Below are 21,571 nucleotides of genomic sequence, written 5' to 3'. Positions count from 1 at the left end.
CCTCTTTCACCCTCAACAAGAGGCTCTTTAGATCCTCTTTGCTTTCTGCCATTAGGGTGGTATCGTCTGCATATCGGAGGTTGTTGATAATTCTCCCGGCAATCTTAATTCCGACCTGTAATTCATCCAAGCCGGCGTTTCTCATGATGTACTTTGCATATAAGTTAAATAAGCAGGGTGACAATATGCAGCCTTGTCGTACTCCTTTCCCAATTTTGAACCACTCGGTTGTTCCATGTGTGGTTCTTACTGTTGCTTCTTCACTCTCGTACAGGTTTCTCAGGAGACAGGTAAGGTGGTCTGGTACTCCCATCACTTTCAGAATTTGCCACAGTTTGTTGTGATCCACACAATCAAAGGCTTTAGCGTAGTCAATGAAGCAGAAATAGACGTTTTTCTGGAATTCTCTTGCTTTCTCCGTGATCCAGCGAACATTGGCGATTTGATCTCTAGTTCCTCTGCCTCTTCGAAACCCAGCTTGTACTTCTGGTAGTTTTCGGTTCACATACTGCTGAAGCCTAGCTTGTAGGATTTTGAGCATCACGTTGCTGGCATGTGAAATGAGCACAATTGTGTGGTAGTTTGAACACTCTTTGGCATTGCCCTTCTTTGGAATTGGAATGTAAACTCACTTTTTCCACTCACTTGCGGCCATTGTTGAGTATTCCAAATTTGTTGGCATATTGAATGCAGCACTTTAACAGCATCATCTTTTAGGATTTTAAATAGCTCAGCTGGAATACTGGCATCTCCGCTAGCTTTGTTGTTACTAATGCTTCCTAAGGCCCACTTGACTTCACTCTCGAGGATGTCCGGCTCAAGTTCAGTGACCGCACTCTCCTGGCTATCAGGGACATTAAGATCTTTCCTGTACAGTTCTTCTGTGTATTCTTGCCACCACTTCTTAATCTCATCTGCTTCTGTTATGTCCCTGCCTTCTTTGTCCTTTATCATGCCCATCTTTGCACAAAACGTTCCCTTGAGATCTCCGATTTTCTTGAAGAGATCTCTAGTCTTTCCCATTCTGTTGTTTTCCTCGATTACTTTGCATTGTTCATTTAAGAAGGTCTTCTTGTCTCTCCTTGCTATTCTCTGGAACTCTGCATTCAGTTGGATATATCTTCCTCTTTCTCCCTTGCTTTTCGCTTCCCTTCTTTCTTCAGCTAGTATTCTTGCCAAGAAAACCCCATGGAACGTATCACAAGGCTAAAAGATATGACGCCGGAAGATGAGACCCTCAGGTCGGAAGGTGTCCAATATACTAGTGGGGAAGAGCAGAGGGTATTTCCAAGTAGTGCCAGAAAGAGTGAAGCAGCTGGGCCAAAGCCGAAAGGACACTCAGCTGTGGATATGTCTGGTGGTGAAAAGAAAATCCGATGCTGTAAAGAACAATATTGTTTAGGAACCTGGAATGTAAGATCAATGAATCAAGGTAAGCTGGAGGTGGTCAAACATGAGATGGCAAGATTGAACATCAACATCTTGGGAATCAGCGAACTAAAATGGACAGGCATGGGCGAATTTAATTCAGGTGACCATCATATCTACTACTGTGGGCAAGAATCCCTTAGAAGAAATGGAGTAGCACTCATAGTCAACAAAAGGGTGGGAAAAGCAGTACTGGGGTACAATCTTAAAAATGATAGAATAATCTCAGTACGAATCCAAGGCAAACCATTCAACATCACAGTAATTCAAGTCTATGCCCCAACCACTGAGGCCGAAGAAGCTGAGGTTGATCGGTTCTATGAAGACCTACAACACCTTCTAGAACTAACACCCAAAAAAGATGTCCTCTTCATCATAGGGGATTGGAATGCTAAAGTAGGAAGTCAAGAAATCACCGGGATAACAGGCAGGCATGGCCTTGGTGTACAAAATGAAGCAGGACAAAACCTAATAGAGTTTTGCCAAGAGAACACGCTGATCATAGCAAACACTCTTTTCCAACAGCACAAGAGGTGACTCTACACATGGACATCACCAGATGGTCAATATCGAAATCAAATTGATTATGTCCTTTGCAGTCAAAGATGGAGAAGCTCTATACAGTCAGTCAAAACAAGACCTGGAGCTGACTGTGGCTCAGATCATGAGCTTCTTGTTGCAAAATTTCAGCTTAAATTGAAGAACGTAGGGAAAACCACGAAACCATTCAGGTATGACCTAAATCATATCCCTTATGAATATACAGTGGAGGTGAGGAATAGATTTCAGGGATTAGACCTGATAGACAGAGTGCCTGAGGAACTATGGACGGAGGTCCGTAACATTGTTCAGGAGGCAGCAACGAAATCCATCCCAAAGAAAAAGAAATGAATTAAAGGCATAGTAGCCCTTAAAAGCCTCAAGAACATTTTACCACTCTGCACTGGACAAGCTGGTGCTACATTTGCATTTTATTGCAAAAAAATCACCACAAATCAGCTCTGAAAAGAACACAGGAGGACAATACAGAAAACACTTGGATACAAACATGTCATATGGATTGTCCAAAGTGAGTGAACTAAACATGGCAATTCCAGAGAAAAGGGCTAGTGTGGAAATCCTTCTTAGATGCTGCTGCATTTAGATCTCAAGATGGGAGGAAATGGCTGACTCTATCAACATAGCCCTTGCTGGGTTTAGGGACCAAGCTACATGTGCTATGGGAGTCTGTTAATCAGATTTCTCAACATGTTATTTTTACTATAAAGCAGCTGCAGGAGTGATGTGGGAATTTGATTGGAGCAGTGGCACCGGGGCGGGGGGTAATCCTTTCCTCCTGACTCTTTTTCACAATCTAAATCTGCCCCCAAACTGCTAAGAAAAACCCCCCACCTTCCCCAGCAGCACAGCTCTGAACAAATTTTGCACACATACACCCAGGACTATTTTAAAGTAAAAATAAAAACAATCCAGTTACGGGTCTCAAGCATCACATGTAGTTTGTTGCTTAAGGAAAGGTTGTATTCCAAAGTTGCAGTCCTAAAACCACCTTGGGGTATTTTCTACAAAGGAATGCAAAAGGAGTAGAACAATAGATGAAAATCAGACGCATCTTCTGCTTAAAAATGAGATACACTTCAGGCTGAAAATCTCCAGAAAGGCTGCTGCTGATTGAATTAGGCTTTGATTCCTATGACTTTAGCACACTCCAAGATTACAATCTTTGAACTGGTTCCCCAGAAGGTTCCTTCTGCAGGACCTTATGCCCCAAGGAGCTTGCTCCTTTTCTGATCTTCGAGCTCTCTGATGCCATCTCATGATATATATCCCACAAGTGGCTGCAGTAATTCCTTTTGAGAGGGCTACTGCCAGGGAGGGACCCTCTGGTGCCCTCGGGGATATGTTCTCTTCCGGCCTACCATGGAAGGAGCACCTTCAGCAACACCAGACAGGCCACTTAACAAGATCAGCCTTGGATGGCCTTTTCTCTGTCCCATCAGCCAGGACAGCTAGACTGGTGGGGATAAGGGAGAGGGCCTTCTCTGTGGTGGCCCCCACTCTGTGGAGCTCCCTCCCTAGGGAACCCCGCCATGCCCCCTCTTTAATGAGCTTCTGCCGCATGTTAAAAACGTGATTGTTCAGGCAGGCATTTGGGGTGAGCTAGGGTATTTTTAGAAATATGATGTTTCTACTGTAGAATTTGATTGTTTTAAACTGTTCTATTATACACTCTGTACATCGCCCAGAGTGGCTGGGTGACTAGCCAGATGGGCGATTAATACATTTAATAAATAAATAAATAAAATGGAAGAGAATCACTCTGGTATTTTTTCTTTTCTCCCCCCCCCCACCTTTCCCCCTCAGTTCCTGGCATCTCCCCCTGTCCTAGAGAACCAGTCAGAAGCAGCTCCTGCCCACTTATCTTTTGGCAGACTTGCCTGTCAGCAGAGAAAAATCTATAGCGCTCTTCACATTGCGAAACGAGCCGATACTTCCTGGTGGTGGCAGAGAGAGGCCAGATGGCTGGTCCTGATTAATGGTAGTTCTAAGTTTTGTCTGCAATCAAGCTGTTAATCAATTCATTCTTTTAGCTCTATTTTCAGAGGTGCTGTTTTATTTATTTAAAAAAAAACATTCTGTAATAATCCCCTTTTTTTAAAAAAACAGTTTTAAAGTTTCATCTGCAACTAAAGAAATATAAATACAACTCTGTTCAGCTAGACCTGCTAATTAATTTGTCCCAGCCCTAGGGTGGCCAGGTGTCCTAGTTTGGAGAGCTGGCAGAGGACTGACCTCTGTTTGAAGGGCTGCCCAGTCCAAATCTGTTTGAAAGTTAAAGAACCATAAGAAGGGAGAACAGGGACACTGACCATGCCCACCAGCAGTTAGTACCTGGGTCAGGGGTAAGAGCAGCTTTTAGCCTGAGGGCCAAATTCCATTTTGGAGAAGCTCCTGGTGGTCGCATTCCAGTGGTGGGTGGGGCCAAAGGCAAAAGGGGCAGGACCAAAATACCAACAGTTGTTGTTGTTGTTTATTCAGTCAGTCGCTTCCGACTCTTCGTGACTTCATGGACCAACCCACGCCAGAGCTTCCTATCGGCCATCGCCACCCCCAGCTCCCCCAAGGTCGAGTTAGCATTTTGACCATCTTCCGACCTGGGAGTCCCATCTTCCGATGGTATACCGACATATCTCTGGTTGTACTGATCCATTTAGTTTTCATGGCAAGAATACTGGGGTGGGTTGCCGTTCCCTTCCCCAGGGGTCATATTTAGTCTGACCTCTCTGCCATGACCTTCCCGTCTTGGGTGTCCCTTCACGGTTTAGCTCATGACGTCACTGAGGTGCTCAAGCTCCAGCACCACGACAAAGTAACGATCTCCTTTGCTGAAGAACCTTTTAGAACAGGGGGAAATCAGTGGAGGCTGGTGGCTCCAATTGTGATGGGGCTGTGATTCCATTCAGGGTATTAGTCAGAACCCGACAGAACTCTAAAGGGGCTATCCAAGGCACTGTACCCATTTGGGGGATAGGGTTCAGTTCCTTGGAAGGTCCTTTAGAGTGCTGGCTGGTTCTGACTAAAACCCTGAATGGAATCACAGCCCCACTGAAATTGGAGCCACCAGCCTCCACTGGGGAAAATTGTACCAAAGCGAGGAAACCACCAAAATATTGGCAGTTGGGGGAAGGGGAATGGGGCCAGCTGAAGGGGGCACAGCCATCTGTAGAACCCCAGAGGGCCAGATTTGGACCCCAGGACAGCTGGATTTGTCCTTTGGGCCTGCATCCCTCAGATGGACAGCAGACTGAGCAGGCACACAGACCACATGGTCATCATCTTCATCACTGTGATTTTTATTGTATTTATTTAATTTCTAAATTTGTACCTATACATATACATTTACATATGCAAACATTATGCAAATTGGCATCTTCCTTTTGGTGATGCAATTTCCCTTTTTATTGGCAATGCCAAAAAAGTGGCCATTCTAAATAGATCAGAGATTGGCCACTATGGAGCCAGTTGTAAGTCTGAGGCAGAAAATCAGCATAAGACGTTAATGTGGGCAGGCTCTGCCCAGAGCTAATATGGTAGCCTTGGACCCAGGAGTCCTGAAATCAAATTTCTGCACAGCCATGAAGTTATGAGGTGCCCTTAAGCAATTCTCCCTCTCACAGCCTTAGTTCGCACACAATAAGGCAGCAGTAATTATTACTTTCATAGGAGTGCTGTGAGGATGAATGAGTACAAAGCACTATAGCAAAACAATTAAATATCAGATTTAGAAGCTGGGAAAAATTAACAAAAACAAACAGAAAGGCCAGCTTCTACAAGTTGATATAGGAGAACTGGTGTTTTGATTACCTCACCACTTTTGTTAATAGTTTCCTCTCTCTCTCTCTCTCTTTCTCTGCAAACAAGGATATATATATATATATATATATATATACACATACAAACCCCACAGATTTTATTCTTCTTCATGTTTCAGGTTGATAAGTTGCTCAGCTTTTCTATCTCCAGCTGCAGTATTTTGTAAATCAGAAGTTCATCACTCAGACTGCCAGGTGGCTTACTAAATTTGAGCTTCCCCTGTGAAAGCTAATAGTTCTCAAGGCCTTATTCCATTTACTGGTGCCTGTGATGTTTGTGAAACTGTATTCTATGCAGCAATAACAATGGCTGCTATTGAATGGCTAGGGATGCTACTTAAAGGAAAACCTGCATTTTCCCAATGACAAGATGTTGCCATGAGTGCTGGGAAAATGCTTTATCATTGCAACAAGTTTGTCTTTGAGGAAAACTGTATGGATCATTAGCAATACATGGATAACAGCTGTACAATTATGGCATTAAAAATGACTAGGGAAAGAACCATAGCTCAATAGGTTCAACCCCCAGCAGCTCCAGGTAGGGTTTGGTAAGATTTTTGCCTGAGATCCTGGAGAGCCACTGCCAGTCGGCACAGACCAGGGGTGGGCAACTTGTGGCCTTCCAGATGGCCCTACAACTCTCATCAGCCAATGATGAGGGATCATGGGAGGTGTAGGCCAAAACTTATGGACAGTCACAAGTTCCCAACCCCTGGCATAGACAATACTAAGCTAGAGGGACAAATAGACTGACCTGATATAAGGCAGCTTCCTATGTTATATAAAAGGCCTGGGACAGTTGAATTGTTGTTGTTGTTCAGTCGTTCAGTTGTGTCCGACTCTTCGTGACCCCATGGACCATAGCACGCCAGGCCTTCCTGTCCTGTGATCTCTCCCGGAGCGTGCTCAAGTTCATATTCATTGCATCGGTGATGCTATCTAGCCATCTCATCCTCTGCCGTCCCCTTCTCCTTTTGCCTTCAGTCTTTCCCAGCATCAGGGGCTTTTCCAGAGGGTTTTCTCTTCGCATTAGGTGGCCAAAATATTTGAGCTTCAGATTCAGTATCTGTCCTTCCAAGGAGCACTCAGGGTTGATTTCCTTTAGGATTGACTGATTTGACCTCCTTGCAGTCCAGGGGACTCGTAAGAGTCTTCTCCAACACCACAGTTCGAAAGCATCAATTCTTCGGCGCTCAGCCTTCCTTATAGTCCAGCTCTCACAGCCATACATTACTACTGGGAAAACCATAGCTTTGATTAGACGGACCTTTGTCGGCACAGTGATGTCTCTGCTTCTTACTATGCTGTCTCGGTTTGCCATAGCTTTCCTCCCAAGGAGCAAGCATCTTTTAATTTCATGGCTACAGTCACCGTCTGCGGTGATCTTGGAGCCCAAGAAAGTAAAATCTGTCACTGCTTCCATTTCTTCCCCTTCTATATGCCAGGAAGTGATGGGGCCAGATGCCATGATCTTCGTTTTTTTAATGTTGAGTTTCAAACCAGGTTTTGCACTCTCCTCTTTCACCCTCAACAAGAGGCTCTTGAGATCCTCTTTGCTTTCTGCCATTAGGGTGGTATCATCTGCATATCGGAGGTTGTTGATAATTCTCCCGGCAATCTTAATTCCGATCTGTAATTCATCCAAGCCGGCGTTTCTCATGATGTACTTTGCATATAAGTTAAATAAGCAGGGTGACAATATGCAGCCTTGTCATACTCCTTTCCCAATTTTGAACCAATCAGTTGTTCCATCTCTGGTTCTTACTGTTGCTTCTTGACCCTCGTACAGGTTTCTCAGGAGACAGGTAAGGTGGTCTGGTACTCCCATCACTTTAAGAATTTGCCAAAGTTTGTTGTGATCCACACAATCAAAGGCTTTAGTGTAGTCAATGATGCAGAAATAGACGTTTTTCTGGAATTCTCTTGCTTTCTCCATGATGCAGCGAATGTTGGCGATTTGATCTCTAGTTCCTCTGCCTCTTCGAAACCCAGCTTGTACTTCCGGTAGTTCTTGGTTCGCATACTGCTGAAGCCTAGCTTGTAGGATTTTGAGCATCACCTTGCTGGCATGTGAAATGAGCGCAATTGTGCGGTAGTTTGAACACTCTTTGGCATTGCCCTTCTTTGGAATTGGAATGTAAACTGACCTTTTCCAGTTTTGCGGCCACTGTTGAGTGTTCCAAATTTGTTGGCATATTGAATGCAGCACTTTAACAGCATCATCTTTTAGGATTTTAAATAGCTCAGCTGGAAGACTGTCATCTCCGCTAGCTTTGTTGTTACTAATGCTTCCTAAGGCCCACTTGACTTCACTCTCTAGGATGTCCAGCTCAAGTTCAGTGACCGCACTCTCCTGGCTATCAGGGACATTAAGATCTTTCCTGTATAGTTCTTCTGTGTATTCTTTCCACCTCTTCTTAATCTCATCTGCTTCTGTTATGTCCCTACCTTCTTTGTTCTTTATCATGCCTGTCTTTGCACAAAACGTTCCCTTGAGATCTCCGATTTTCTTGAAGAGATCTCTAGTCTTTCCCATTCTGTTGTTTTCCTCGATTTCTTTGCATTGTTCATTTAAGAAGGTCTTCTTGTCTCTCCTTGCTATTCTCTGGAACTCTGCATTCAGTTGGATATATCGTCCCCTTTCTCCCTTGCTTTTCACTTCCCTTCTTTTGTCAGCTACTTGTAAAGCCTCATCAGACAGCCGCTTGGCTTTCTTGCATTTCTTTTTCTTTGGGATGGATTGAGTTACTGCCTCCTGAACAATGTTACGGACTTCCGTCCATAGTTCCTCAGGCACCCTGTCTATCAGGTCTAATCCCTGAAATCTATTCCTCACCTCCACTGCATATTCATAAGGGATATGATTTAGGTCATACCTGAATGGTTTAGTGGTTTTCCCTACGTTCTTCAATTTAAGCCGAAATTTTGCAAGAAGCAGCTCAAGATCTGAGCCACAGTCAACTCCAGGTCTTGTTTTGACTGACTGTATAGAGCTTCTCCATCTTTGGCTACAAAGGACATAATCAATCTGATTTCGATATTGTCCATCTGGTGATGTCCATGTGTAGAGTCGCCTCTTGAGCTGTTGGAAAAGAGTGTTTGCTATGATCAGCGTGTTCTCTTGGCAAAACTCTATTAGCTTTTGTCCTGCTTCATTTTGTACACCAAGGCCATGCCTGCCTGTTATCCCGGTGATTTCTTGACTTCCTGCTTTAGCATTCCAATCCCCTATGATGAAGAGGACATCTTTTTTGGGTGTTAGTTCTAGAAGGTGTTGTAGGTCTTCATAGAACCGATCAACCTCAGCTTCTTCGGCATCAGTGGTTGGGGCATAGACTTCAATTACTGTGATGTTGAATGGTTTGCCTTGGATTCGTACTGAGATCATTCTATCGTTTTTGAGATTGTACCCCAGTACTGCTTTTCCCACCCTTTTGTTGACTATGAGTGCTACTCCATTTCTTCTAAGGGATTCTTGCCCACAGTAGTAGATATGATGGTCACCTGAATTAAATTCGCCCATGCCTGTCCATTTTAGTTCGCTGATTCCCAAGATGTCGATGTTCAGTCTTGCCATCTCATGTTTGACCACCTCCAGCTTACCTTGATTCACTGACCTTACATTCCAGGTTCCTAAACAATATTGTTCTTTACAACATCGGATTTTCTTTTCACCACCAGACACATCCACAGCTGAGTGTCCTTTTGGCTTTTGCCCAGCCGCTTCACTCTTTCTGGAGCTACTTGGAAATACCCTCTGCTCTTCCCCACTAGTATATTGGACACCTTCCGACCTGAGGGGCTCATCTTCCGGCGTCATATCTTTTAGCCTTGTGATACGTTCCATGGGGTTTTCTTGGCAAGAATACTGGAGCGGGTTGCCATTTCCTTCTCCAGTGGACCACATTTTGTCAGAACTTTCTGCCATGACCTGTCCGTCTTGGGTGGCCCTGCACGGCATAGCTTATGGCTTCACTGAGTTACGCAAGCCCCTTCGCCACATCAAGGCAAGTGATCCATGAAGGGGTGGGACAGTTGAATGCCACCCCAAAAATATGGCTTTCATGCCATTTTAGAGATTTTAACTCATGGACTATACTGTAGAGCTGAAGAAGATGCAGAAGAGGGCAACCAAAATGATAAAGGGGCTGGAGGAACTCCACTATGAGGAAAGGTTACAATGCTTGGAGCTCTTAGGCAAGTAAGTATGGGGGTATATGTTAGAGGTATATACAATATAATGGAGAAAGTGGAGAGGGAGATGGGTTTTTTTCCCCTTTCTTCAGATCTTAGGGCACAGGGTCATCCCATGAAGTTGACTGGTGGGAGATTCAGGACAGATAAAAGGAAGTACTTCTTCACGCCACACATAGTCAAACAGTGGAATTCACCACCACAAGATGTAGGGATGACCACTAACTTGGGCAGCTTTCAGATTCATTAACTTCAGTACCAGAAGCAGTATGCCTCTGAAAAAAAGTTGCTGGGAAACACGAGTGGGAGGGTGTTGCTGCCTTCATGTCCTGCTTGTGGGCTTCCCATAGGCATCTGGTTGGCCACTGTGTGAGTGAAAAGAATGCTGGACTACATAGGTCTTTGATCTGATCGAGCACAGCTCTCCTTATGCAGGGGCTTTAATGCCAGCAGACTGGTCTGCTGGCGCTGGTCATTTCATACAGAACAATGTATTTACAAGCACCATCCAGAAATGTGAGTCTAACTAGTTAACAGTACTTCAAATAACCTCCCCACACATACATACACACACTATATCGAATGTTAATATGTGAAAGACACACACTAGATTGTATTCTGTTTTCCAGTTCATCGTCCTTCAGATGTTGCTGCTTCAACATACTTCCATCCATGCATATGTTCTAGTGGGAGTTAGATTGCCATAGAGACTCAGATTATTTGCCAGTGATTGGGAAAATTCAGTGGTGCTATAGAATCAGATTCTGCTTAGTGCTGGAGTAAGGGCTGGAACTAGAGAACCATGTGGCTTCAAAGTAGCCAAAAGAAGGCCAGTGGGGGCTGGTGGCCCCAATTTTGGTGGGGCTGTGCATCCATTCCCAGTTTCAGTCAGAACCAGACAGAACTCTAAAGGAGCTACCTGAAGAGCTGGACCTATGTTGGGGATAGGGTTTGGCACCTAGAATAGCTCCTTTAGCATTCTGGATGGTTCTGACTGAACCCCGGAATGGATTGACAGCCCCACTGAAATCGGAGCCACCCGCCTCCACTGAAGAAGGCAAATAGCCATGCAGGGCCAGGGGTCACATCATCCCCAAGGATAAGCTAAATGGGGAGTTGATAGCCATGCCTGGCAGACAATGCCACGTTGAGAATAAACCAAGGCTCATCCAGGGCTCAAGGTTTCATGAAGGAGAAAATCCAAACAGCAATCAGCCAGTGTGTTTTCTATGAGGATAGACACTCTTGCCTCCTGCCTGCTTTGTAAAACACCACAGGAATTAAATTTTTCATTGCTTTCTCATTGAATAGGCTATCTGAAAAGAAGGAACAAGGAGCAGAAACAGCACAGAATGGTTGCCTCCAAGAAGAAAGCCAGAAAGGACAAGAAGCAGTCTTATTGTCTGTCTTAATTTTAGAGAAATTAGGAACTGCCCCTGCACTCCGGCATGCAAAGAAATAAACATCACCGCAGTCATTTTTTAAAATTTGCCCAAATTATAAACCAGGAATTCAGCGACAATAGTTGCAAGCAAAATTTTTAAAAGAGGCTCTTCATTACTGAGCAAAGCAACAGCAAGAAGAGAGTTACGGTCAAAGCTGTAAATGCATAATTCACCAGAGAAGAGTACGAAAGTGAACTTCCTACTTGTTGAGGAAAGGTAGACTGACACCAGTGCACCTCATCCTATGTGCTCGCTGCTCCCCAGTATAGGTTCCACACCTAACTGGACATACAGAGAGAGGAAGGCCAGGATCTCTTCTTGATCATCCCAGAGTGCAGGATGTGGAATAATGGGCTCAAGTTACAGGAAGCCAGATTCCGGCTGAACATCAGGAAAACTTCCTGACTGTTAGAGCAATATGACAATGGAACCAATTCCCTAGGGAGGTGGTGGGCTCTCCCACACTGGAGGCCTTCAAGACGAGGCTGGACAGCCATCTGTCAGGGATGCTCTGACTTGGATTCCTGCATTGAGCAGGGGGTTGGACTCGATGGCCTTGTGGGCCCCTTCCAACCCTACTGTTCTATGATTCTACACAGTGCCAGCACCATCTATACAACATTGGCAGTTCCTGTTCCCCTGTGTTGCATGCTTTTTTTCCTGCATCCTGGAAAGTTTTGTCAAGCTGCTTCTCTTGCAATGTTTGTAGTGTCAATACAAGGAATAATGAACTGCAAGCAGAGCAGACATACCTGGAGGCACAGCAGGAGAGGGTGACAATCTTGATAAGGCTGATATTTTGCCCACAGAAAGGAGTGCATTTATTCTCTCTCTCTCTCCCGTTCTTTCCTGCAGGGGTCTCAAGGGGCTTTCCAGTGTTATCCTCAACCGTAGCTCAGGCTGTTTGACAATGGACTTCGAGAAACAGGACTGAGGAGAGATTTGAACCCAGGTCTTTCCAGTGAAAGTTTGACACACTATTCCCTCCTCCTCCTTATTATGTTGTTGTTGTTGTTGTTATTATTAATATCCTGCCTTTTCCCCAATACTGGGACTCAAGGCGACTTTAAAAACTTGTACAGTTAAAACTTATAAATAGAAATATACAAAAGTTAAAAATATAATTAATATATAATTAAATCATCAATAATATTAAAAGTATCTACAATTTTAGAATTTAAAAAAGCCAACAACCATAAAAACAATAGTATCAATCCATCATATTCTACAGATCCAGACTATCTATCCCCAAAGGCCTGCTGGAACAAAAATGTTTTTGCCTGCCTGAGAAAACATACCAAGGAGGGTGTCACTCTTGCCTTCCTGGGCGTGTGTATTCCAACCACACAGGCACACTTAGTTGACAGCAAAACAGACAATAGTCCCCCGCTCAAGCTTTCTGGCTCTCTTCTCAGAGGCAGCCATCTTGTCCTGCCCAGGGCTGGCCCAAGATATTTTGCTGCCTGAGGCAGAGCAGCAGATGGTCAAGGTGCACAGTACCTAAGGCCAGCAGAAAATCCCACAAGTGCCTCTCCCCTCCCTGGCATTAAAAATGCAACGATAAATTAAATAACTAACAATTTCCTGAATTTTCATGACACCCCAAATCAGCTGCCTGAGGCAGCCGCCTCACTCTGCCTAATGTTCAAGTTCTCATTTAAAGTTGGGTTCCCTGACATTGTGCAGGAGTCCCCAAAAATGTGGTGCTGGCCTTCCTAGAGAGACATAAAGAAACCTGAGGGGAAATCCAGACGTCTAGTTGGCCTTGGCCAATGTAGTATCTTGGTAACTATACTGCATGGGTAGACCCTTGCATTGGTTCACTATTACAAAAGCCTGATATTCCCCAGCTTGGGAAACAGCTGAGCATAATGGATGACTAGGCAATAGTGTTTTAATTTGTTTCCATTATGGGAAGAAGCCACGTCAGTCGGTCACAGATTTTTACTTCCCACTTGTGTAATGAAGTAGCTTTCAGTCTCCATAAAGCTTCACTGAGCCAGTGGTGGTGAATCATAATGGTTCTCAACTCCAACAGACAGGAATCTCATTATCCCAGGCCTTCGGCATAGATCAGGTCTCCCTGGGCAAAGGTTGACAAGCATGACAAAATGAATATAGAATTCTTCTGCATTCAAGTCACTTTAGCACAACACCGAGACCAGGGGAGAAGATAATAGGCTGGAGTGGACTTTTAAGTAATTACACAGTAAACTGAGGCAAGACTAATTTGGTGGGCATTACATGAGATGTGCAGCTCATGTCTTAAGTTAGAGAAGAAATTTTAAACTAATACGATGGCTAATTTCAGCATCTCAGAATGCTTCAGCATTTCTGCTCTTCATTGTTGGCTTGATCCTTTGAGGTCTAAGCACCCTGCAGCATACGTTAAAAAATTAGCTGCCACCATCCACTTTTACCCCTGTGCTGGTATTTATCCACTTACTGAAACAAGGCTAAAAGGCACACATTCATACCTCAAAAAGTTTTCATTCCTCAAAGCAATCGTACCTCAAAACAGTGTGCAGTTTTTCTCTCCTGTGGGGCACGCCTGACTTTTTCAATCACCTTCCCAACACGGAAAATGCATAACTTTGGGAGCTTTATTGTTTACTAAAAAGCTGTGGCCCTCCAGATGTTGTTGGACTCCAATTCCCATGTGCCCCAACCAGCATGGCCAATGGTTGGGGATAATAGGAGCTGGAGTCCAACAACATCTGGTGGGCACAGGTTCTCCACCCTGCACTGGAGGTTCTACTGAGAGCAGATCTGTATAGAACTCTCTCCTTCTCGCAGTTTGGCTCAAATAGGAAGGTCCAGTAATTATTTCCCAAAAGGGAAGATGAGATTGGCTAAGGAAGACCTTGTGTTAACATTATCCTTAGAGCCGGGATTTGCTCATTTTCATCTCCCATGACCGTGTATGCGGACAAATGGGAGAGCAGCCTTGCCACACATGGCTTGCAGGGGAAGATGCATTTGTACCGTTCATCTGATTTTGAACCACTACACTGGTCAGAGAAGATCAATGACAACAGGAATCCTGTCAATTTATCTACAGGCAGAGAATATGGTGATGTGGTGAGTATTTACTCATTCCATCATTTGCTTCTAATGGTGGCAGCTCGATTATAATTCCTTATATTTATGAAGTAAACTGTGGTGGCCCCCACTCTGTGGAACTCCCTCCCTAGGGAACTCTGTCATGCCCCCTCTTTAATGAGCTTCCGTCATGCATTAAAAACGTTGTGGTTCAGGCAGGCATTTGGGGTGGGTTAGGGTATTTTAGAAAATGTTTTTATTGTAGAATTTTATTGTTTTAAACTGTTTTTATTGTATGTTGTACATCGCCCAGAGTGGCTGGGTGACCAGCCAGATGGGCGATTAATAAATTTAATAATAAATAAATAAATAAAGTAAACACAGTCGATGTGTAGACATCCCAGGTGATCTGCTGGGGTCAGGAAAGGAGAGGGTCTCTACTGACAGTATAGCCCACCTATTCTTGCAAAAAGTCAGTGGGGGTATTGATTCCATGGCTTCTGCCCAAACCGCCAAAGCCAACACCAGGTGGAACACAGAAATCTGCCTTATACCAAGCCAAACGACTTGGCCCATCTAGCTCAGTATTCTCAATACTGATTTGCAGAGGCAGAGAAGATTCTTTACCAGCCCTACCTGGAGATGCCAGGGATTGAACCTGAGGCCTTCTGCATGCAAAGCAGGTGCTCTACCAGTGAGCTATGGTGGGATGGTGCATGTGCACTTTCCTCATGGGGAATATGATATCTCCACCCAGAGAATAGTGTGTACGAAGGAACCCTGGGGACCCATGCTGGTGTGGGGAGAGATAGGAATTGCCTTGGCTGAGGGGAATGAGCAAAGGAGCAGAAAGAGCCACACAATTCACCACTCTCCTTCAGCAGTTGCTTTTGAGGTAAATAGAGGCAAAGCCGCCGCCCCCCTTTGCCTCCAAAGTGACCAGAGGGAGGAGAACTTGGACTCGGAGACAGCACAGCCTTTGACATGTTTCCTCCAAGCTCAGTTGCCTTAACTCTGAGCTCATGTTATCTCTGAGCTCAGGTCCTTTTGGGGCCAAAGAGTCCACAGAAGCTTCCCTTCATCTCCAGAGTGCATAAACATGCCTGGCTATTGAGATCGGCCTCAAAGCACCTGCTATTTGTTATCTACCACCACTGTCTAAAGTAAGGCAGATACTTACTGACTGGAGACAAGACCTTTCAGTGGGGCACAACCTGACAGAGCCAGCCTGAGGCATTTTGTTGCCTCAGGTAAAAGACAAGATATAGCTTGGAACCAGGCTACCTGAAAGACCACCTTCTCCCATATGAGCCTACCCAGGTTTTAAGACCTTTGAAGGTGAGGCCTTTCCCTGTGTACTGCTGCCATCAGAGACACATTTGGTGGGGATGTGAGAGGGGCCATTCTCAGTGGCCACTCTCGGGCTCTGGAACTCCCTGCCAAGGGAGGCTAGGTTGGGCCTCTCTCTGTTGTCTTTCCCCCAGCAAGCAAAGATGTTTTTATTCTGGCAGGCCTTTAACATATAAGTGTGTCTGTTTCTGAAGAGGGTTTTAACTAGAGCTGTGCACCGCTTCAGTCCGAAGCCCAAACAACAAAGCAAAGCGGGCTGATTCGAAGGTGCCTCATGATCAGAAGCAGATCAGAATAGCAACAAGGTGCCCCGAAGCAAAGCAGCTCATCGAAGAGGTGCCTCATCCACCTCAGAGATTCATTGCTCTTCTTTAGGGATGGTGGAGAATTCCGCCATGGATTCCAGTGAGGCCGAATGCCCCCCCGCCCGCCCTGCAGAACCCCCTGGGATGGCACTTACCTGGGGCAGATGTGGCGGATGCGGCGGCGGCGCGGCGGCGGTGGCGCGGCGGCGGCAGCGAAAGGTACAGCAGTGGCAGGGGTGGCAGAAGGTGCAGCGGCGGCCGAAGGTGCGGCGGCAGGGGTGGTGGCAGGGGCGGCGGGGGCGGCAGAAGGTGTGGCGATGGTGGAAGGTGCGGCGGCAGTGGGGGCGGCGGAAGGTGCAGCAGCGGTGGGGGAGGCAGGTGCAGCGGGGCGGGGGTGGCTGGTCTCCTGGCCAGCCGCGGCTGGGTGCAGCGTACGCAAATGGCGTCTACCGCGGCTGCCATTTGTGTTCGCTATTTTTAGCCATTCTAGCCTACGTAAATATTTACGTAGGCTAGAATGGTGAAAAATAGTGAACGCAAATGGCGGCCGCCGTAGCCGCCGCCATTTGCGTACGCGTTTTTTTTTACTTTGCCATGATAGGCTACGTAAATATTTATGTAGCCTATCACGGTTAAGTACAGGGACGCAAACGGCGGCGGCTATGGCCACCCCATTTGTGTCCCTGCTGCCCAGCGGCTGGATGTCTGGCTGCTGGCAGAGCTGGCCGGTGGCTCCGCAGAATCCCCGTGGAGCGGAGCCGGCCAGGCAGGATTCCAGGGGGAGGGACGGAGTGCCTCCCCCCCACCGCGAAGCAGATCTGCGAAACGGTAAGTGACTTTCTTACATCCCTACTCTTCTTATGCCTTCTGAGCAGCCCAGACAAGCTGTCTCCAAAATGTATCAGCTTGCCAAAGATCACATGGAGGGAGAGGAGGAGGGAGGTGGAAGGGGAGAGGAGGTGGAGGTGCCAAATGTATCAAATTGAGAGATATCCAGCCACCGGGAGGGGAGGAAGATGAGGAGGGAGGGGGAAAGGGGAGAGGAGGAAGTAAAGAGGAGGAGGAGGAAGTGAACTTTGTTGTGAGTCAGCCTCCATGTGCTCATTGTGAGAGAGGTGGTGTTACTGGAGAAGAGAAGACTGACTGAATGTTATTTGGCTAGAGCAGTGGTCTCCAAAGTGGGGTGCACACACCCCAGGGGTTGCGCAAGACGATCCATTGGGAGGTGTGAGCCGCCGCCCGCTGCCCTGATGAGCTGCCATTGTGTGCAGTGATGGTGGTGAGGGCGGCGGCAGCAGGATGAGATGGGAGCTGAGAGGGAAGCTCCATGGCATTTCTCCTTCGGCTCCAGTCCTGTCCTGCCTCTGCTGCAGCCACCAAGAGCAACTGTGCCAGTCTCTGTCAGGCACGGCAGAGAAAGCCGCGGCACCAAAGCAACTGGCATCCTGCTGAAGGAGAGCAGGAAGGAGATTAACCCTTCCCACTATGCTTTGGCAGAATGAAGCCGAGAAGAAAGCGCGAGCTATGATAGCTACGTTAGTCTCCCCCAACCCCACCCCACCCTTCTGTAATAAGTTTACAGTTCATTCTTCTTGTTTGTTCATTTAAAAATCCAGAAAATGTCACTGTAGTTGCTTATCTTCCCCCCACAACCCTTTTCAATTCTCTCTCAACCATTAGTTTGCCCTTACTTTGATTCTATCTAGATGAGAGAGAGAGAGAGAGAGAGAGAACTTTCCTTCCCTTGTTCTTGGCTCCCCTCCACCTCCCCTTCTCAGTTCCTGTATCCCTTCCCTTCCCTTCCCATTTTTGATTTCCCCCCTCCCGCCATTAAAACCCCTTTTCTCTTCTGATAGGATTATTGTTATTCCCCAGCCCTGCAATTGTAGTTTGTGTTTGCTTTTCTTTTGCTCTTGTGTGTGTGCGCGCGCGCTTGTGCTGTGTGGACAAGCAAATACTGTGTGTCAAAGGAGTACACACAGTCCACATTCCCAAAAACAGTGGGCAAAGCACTACACACATGAACAGCTAGTATTTCAATAATATAATACTACACTGTGTGTTGTAAAGCAAGCAAGCACAATATGAGGCATCTTCGGGGTCTTGGCAGGAGCAGAGGTGGGTGAGGTGCTGCTGTGCCCTCCTGGTAGGACTGCTGTGTTGCTTCCTGCATCTGTCAGTCCAGCAGACAAGTCAATGTGCCCACCCAGCAGGCCTGATGTCTTTGTTTGCTTCTTGCCTACCAGCCAGTGTTTTCCCAGGCAATTCAGCCAAAGAGACCCTGAGGTGATTGACTGTGAATAGAAAAGTAGTACTAGGGGAAAGGGGTTATTTGCACTTCAAAGAAACCTACAGCAGAGTTTAGGGATAGTGACCTCCTCATCGCTTCAACAGCTAACTTGACTATCCCTTTATGAACTTTGGTTTGAGTTTCTGAGAGTGACACATTTTACCTGCGCCTAGCACAAAAACTCCCCAGCCAAACTGTCTGAAGTTTGGCAGGTGGAATACCATCCAGGGGGCTGTGCATTCCCCAACTTTCATGCACTTCTGTGCAAGCAGTGAAAAGTTATAGCTCTTTGCTTTGAGAGATTTCCTTGAAAAAAATCAAATTTCACCTGCACCTAGTACAAAAACTCCTGGGCCAAACTGCCTGAAATTTGGCAAGTGGACGTCCCTCCAGGGGGGCTGAGAGTTCTCCAAATTTCATATATGTAGTATGAAAACTGAAAAATTTATGGTGTCTGTATTTTCCCATGCAAATCAATGGGAAAATGCCAAAAACGAGTGATTCAGATGTCCGAATCTCGCTTTGGGTTTGGATCCGAGGTGAAGCGGATGGGGTCCAAATCAGTCTGAAGTAAAGCGGGGCCACTTCGAAAGGTCTGAAGTAGCAGACAAAGCGAAGCAGGGGTGTCCGTGCACAGCCTTACTTTTAATGGATTGGTCCTCTTTGTTTGTTTTATTGTTGTGTTTTAATTAAGTTTTTGTTTTTAATCCTAGATTTTATTGTTAGCGGCCTTGAGTACCATTTTTTGGCAGAATGGCAGGATATTAAATAAATAAATAAGATGTCACCCCCTCCCATTCCATGTTCAAAAAGGCTGACTGGCCTGGCAACGGGACAGCATTCTCCACCACACCTGAAGGCAGCAGGCTGGCTTAGGGGGCACAGAGTGGGCCACATGGCTCACAGCTCTCTCCCCTAACACCTCACTGCCACCTCCCACCTTCTGCCACCTGAAGTGATTGCCTCACTCTGCCTAATGGTAGGGCTGGCTCTATAACCTGATCTTTGGAGTTCCCTTCCAAGAGAAGTTTACACAGTGCCACCTTTATTTTCTTTGGGTGCCAGGTGAAAATGTTGCTTCTTTGCCCATACATTTTCATCCTTTATTGCTCTAAGGTTGCAATCCTAAGTAGATAGGTGGCTGCCTCCGACCTCAGAGGTGACTGCCTATCCAAAGCAAGGCAGGAGAGGTGCGGGGGGATCGTTCCCTCTGCACCTCTCCTGCCTTGCTCTTTTTCACTAGACAGCCGTTTTCGGCTATCTAGCGGAAGGGGGGCCACCCGGGAGAGGAAGCTGCCGTAAGACACATAGGATGTGTCATACATGCATCTCTGCTCTCCCCGCCCTGGAACGCCTCCCAGCCCCACCCCTTTTCAGTCGCTCCGCGCTCATCTTCCAAGTGCAGAGGACAGGGCTTCTCCATGCTGCCTCCAAGGCAGCACGGATGATGGGGGAGGTCAGTTCTCTGTGAACCGACCTCGGAGCGGGCTCTGAGGTCGGTTCCTGGAATAGACCATATCCTATGGCCCACTAGACACTGTCTAGTTGGCCATAGCATTGCTCTCTTCATTGTTTTATGCTGGTCATTTAATGCTGGATTTTTAACTGCCTGCTTGATCTAATGTTGATCATTTAATTGCATTTTATGCTTTTCACTCTAAGCTGTGTTTTTGAACCGTTGCAAAAGATCAGCCTAAAAATATTTTTAAATCAATCAATGAATGGATCATGTTTGGAGATTGTATGCTCCTTCCCCTGCAATACCTGATGGAATCTCATTTATTTTCCTGTAACCAATAGTGGAATTCCTACAGCCCAACCCTATCAGTGTTTACTGCACAATAATTGATTCCAGTGGGATTTACTCCATCAAATACTTTAGTACACCTGGAGGTTCCTTCCTCTGAACAAGAGGAGTCAGAATTTAAATACAGGTAGCTGGAGGGGGGAGTGATCAAATCCCATATTGTTTTGTCCAGTGTCTCAGTGGCACAGGTGCTTTTGTGCCGGATTTGTTTGGCAAGAAGCCTCAAGATGGAGATTTCACGCATCATCACAACAGCAGCAAGCATAGTACTTAAATTCACTCTGGAGGTGATCAGCTGGGCTGGGAATTCTTCCAGGAGATGATAGTTAATTAGCTCAGAGTAAAACTAGCGGGGGGCTGATTGCTCAGCCTGAAGATATCCAGTTGTTTCTAGAGCAGCAGTTTTAAAATGTGTGTGTGTGTGTGGTCCACTTGAAAATTGCTGTGAGGTGTGTGCCTCGGCAGACCACTTCATAAACTTTTTTTTGTTCTACAAATCAAAGTACACATGTAACTCTTATTTTAATTACATTTTTTTCTTCAGCACTGACATTGTTGTCAAAACCAGCGCCATATGATGAAAATCACGGGCCCTCAGCCAGGGCCTTGTTAGTAGGAATGTACGAAACGACTCACCTGTTTCGTTTCGTGACATCCGCGGTGGGGGAGAGGCGCTCTGTCCCTCCCCCCGAAATCCTCGCTGGCTGGCTCTGCTCTGCGGCAACTCCACGGAGCCGCCGGCCAGAGCCGCTGGCTGGGGCCACCCGCAGCGAATCCAGCCGCCCGCTCCTAGGCTGCGCAGGGACACAAATGGCGGCCACCATAGCCACTGCCATTTGCATCCCTTTTTTTTGCCGTGATAGGCTACGTAAATATTTACGTAGTCTATCACAGCCTCCACAGGGATGTAAATGGCGTCCCTGCGTTAGCCATGATAGGCTACGTATTTACGTAGTCTATCACGGGAAAAATCGTGAAGCGAATGGCGGCCACAAATGCGGCCGCCATTCACAAAGCAGCGTGAACGGCACCAGGTAGGTGCTCTGTTTCATGAGCCTTTCGCAGGGTGGTGGGGCAGGGGGGCTTCATTCCACCACGGATTTCGGGAGGCCGAATGCACTGGCATTCGGCCTCACTGAGATCCGTGGCGGAATTCTCCGCCATCCCTACTTTTTAGCCTGTTGTTCTGAACTGGCAACAGTTATCCACACCTTCATTACATCATGGTTAGACTATTGCAAAGCACTTTATGTAGGGCTGCCCTTGAAGAGCATCTGGAAGCTTCAATTGGTCTAAAATGTGGCTGCTAGGCCGCTAACCGATGTATGGTATCAGGA

This window comes from Heloderma suspectum, chromosome 1, assembly GCF_057233095.1.
Source record: "Heloderma suspectum isolate Gila_16-S chromosome 1, 16-S_ref, whole genome shotgun sequence".
Taxonomy (NCBI): Eukaryota; Metazoa; Chordata; class Lepidosauria; order Squamata; family Helodermatidae; genus Heloderma; species Heloderma suspectum.
Note: the sequence above shows the minus strand (reverse complement) of the source record.